Source organism: Melanerpes formicivorus, unplaced genomic scaffold, assembly GCF_026170545.1.
Source record: "Melanerpes formicivorus ecotype bairdi unplaced genomic scaffold, bMelFor1.0.p_v2 SCAF_371, whole genome shotgun sequence".
NCBI classification, from domain to species: Eukaryota; Metazoa; Chordata; class Aves; order Piciformes; family Picidae; genus Melanerpes; species Melanerpes formicivorus.
This window is the reverse complement of record NW_027142723.1, coordinates 5001-7500: the sequence shown is the minus strand read 5'-3', so window position 1 is coordinate 7500 and position 2500 is coordinate 5001. Positions and strand designations below refer to the sequence as shown.

Below are 2500 nucleotides of genomic sequence, written 5' to 3'. Positions count from 1 at the left end.
ATCGGGCGGCGCCCGAGCGATGCTCCCGGTCCGCGCGGGTGTCGTCGAGCGGGCTCTCCCGGGCCCTCGGCCCGCCCAGCCGCGTCGCCGTCGTCGCCGGCCCTGCGCCGGTCCGCCGCCGGGGCCGCCGTAGCCGGGCGCTCGCCGCGCGGCGAGCGCGCGGCATGGGCGTCCCCAGCCGCGTCCCTCCTCCCCGAGCGCAGCGCCGGCTGACTGAGGGAAACCCCGGGCCTCGGGCCAGGCCAGGGGCGCGGTGGTGGCGGCGGACGTCGGGCGCGGCCCCCGCGGGCGGACGCTCCCCCCGACGGCGGCAGTGGGGGGAGGCACCCCCGCGGGGCCTTAAGTCTGGTTTCCCTCACCCCAGGGTCAGGTACCTAGCGTTCCGCGCCTTCGTCCGCGGCCTTGCCCTACCGCGGAGGAAGCCGGGCGGCGGTTTAAAGACCCGGGCGGCTCGGCGCGCCACCCCCGGATGCGGGGGCGAGCGCGGGGGCGGGCGGGTGCCTTCAGAGGGGCGGGGGTTGCCCCCGCAATGCCTCTGGCTAGGTCCGCCGTCGTCGCGCTCGTCGTCCTCCGGGGGCCCGCCGGGCCGGGGAGGGGACTCTGCTGCCCCCCCCTCTCTGCGGTCCGAGCGCTCGGCCGGAGAGAGCCCACCGCGCGAGGTCGGCCGTGGTCCGGCCCGCGCCTCGCCTCGCCACGGGCGTCCCCGGCGGCGCGTTGAAGCGCGGGCTTCTCGCGGGCCGGGGCGGCGAGCCCCCGCGGTGGGGGCTGGCCCAGGGCGCTTCGCCCCCGCCGGGGGTTTTGTGCGGGCGCGTTGCCGCGGCTCGGCGGCGGCGCCTCTTGCGGCGCGGGCCGCTGCGGACCTCCCGGTCCCTTTTCCCTTTGCCCAGGCCCCAGAGCGGGGCCCCGGCGAGCTGGCGCCCTCGGCGGTCTCGCGCTGCCGGTTCCCCCCCGTCCGGGGCCGGTTTCGGGTGGCGTGACCGCGTCCGAGCGGCGGCGGGCGTCGCTCGGCGTCTCCGGCTCCGGTCCCTCGCCGGAGGGCACCCTGCCACCGGCTGCGGCTGTCCCGGTCCCGGGCCCTGCCCGCGGGCTTCCCCGTTCGCCTTCCCGGCGCGTGCCGGGTGGGGGACGGGCGGGCAGCCGGGGGCGTCCCACCCCCGGTCTCCGCGTGGAAACGGGGAGAGCGGGGGCCCGCCCCCCGGCTCAGCGCCGTCCGCTGTCCGCCTGGCCGCGGGGCCACGGAAGGGGTCGAGCGAGCGAAGCCGGCGGCGCGGTGGCGCCGGGGGAGGATGGAAGGGGCTCGTGCCGCTGGGGTTTGTCGGTCGGCGGGTGCGCCGCCCGGCGAGGGCCGGCGGGTCGCCGCGGCGGCGTCCCACGTGGGCTCGGGCTTTCCGTCTCGCAAGCCGTTTTCCGTCCCCCGCGGCGGGGGGGGTTCGGTGGCGAGAGGAAGCCGCCCGAGGGCGCGAGCCGGCCGGGGCTCGGCCCCGGGGCCAAAGCGGGGGAAAAGAAAGTCCGGGATGGGCCGCAGCGGTGGCGGCGTTGGAGGGGCCGGTGCGGAGGCGCGCGCGCGCTCTCCTCCGGCGGGGTTGTGCGCCCGGCCCCCCTCGCTCCCCGGGGCGGGGGGGGGGGGTCTCTGCTGCCTCGCTTCGTGGCGTCTCCGCGACGGCACGGGGCGGCCAGCGAGAGACACCCCCCTCCCGCCGTTGGGTGGGGAAGCGAAGGGGGTTTTATGTCCCCGTGCACGCGAGGCGAGGCCGGGTTCGGGGCACGTTCCCGGCGGCGCGCGGCGGGCCTCCTCCGCGCCGAGGTCGGAGCGAGCCCGGGCGCCTGGTCCGGCCCCGAAGCGCAACAAGGTGCGTTTTTCCCTCCTCGGGGGAGGGAAAAAAGCCGGGAGCGCGGGCTCCCCGCCCCTTGCTTTTGCCGCTTCGGGGTTTCGTTTTTTTTCCCCCCTTTCTCCTGTGCTTGTACGGTCAGTGTGAGGCGAGCGGCCGCCGTGCCGCGCTCTCCGAGGGGCCGCTCCTTTGCGAGCGGTCCCGGCCCCTCCGCGCTGGCGGGGCGGTGCCGAAAAGCCAGACAACTCTTAGCGGTGGATCACTCGGCTCGTGCGTCGATGAAGAACGCAGCTAGCTGCGAGAATTAATGTGAATTGCAGGACACATTGATCATCGACACTTCGAACGCACTTGCGGCCCCGGGTTCCTCCCGGGGCTACGCCTGTCTGAGCGTCGCTTGACGATCAATCGCCGCCTCGGTGCCCGCCGAGCGGCGCGGCTGGGGTCGCCTCGCAGGCTCTCCCCCGGGCGGGGAGGGGCCTTCGTCCCCCTAAGTGCAGACTCGGGGAGCGCTCCGTAGCTCCCCGCTCCCGGAGCGCCCGCTCTCGCGGAGTTCGTCCCGCCGGGGCTTCGCCGGCAGGGGTTCCCCGTTGGTCCAGCGACGCCCGGTGGGGCGTTGGGGGAGACGAGAGCCCGGTTGGGGGAGGAGGCGCGGGCCTCGCCCCCCCCGG

General features: G+C 77.2%; 1 non-coding gene across 1 annotated transcript; it reads left to right on the top strand.

Moving 5' to 3' along the window:
* Nucleotides 1–2072: 2072 nt before the first annotated feature.
* Nucleotides 2073–2225, top strand: LOC137459515 (5.8S ribosomal RNA). Its single transcript, XR_010992366.1, has one exon. It is a non-coding gene; the product is annotated as a 5.8S ribosomal RNA (ribosomal RNA).
* Nucleotides 2226–2500: the final 275 nt, after the last annotated feature.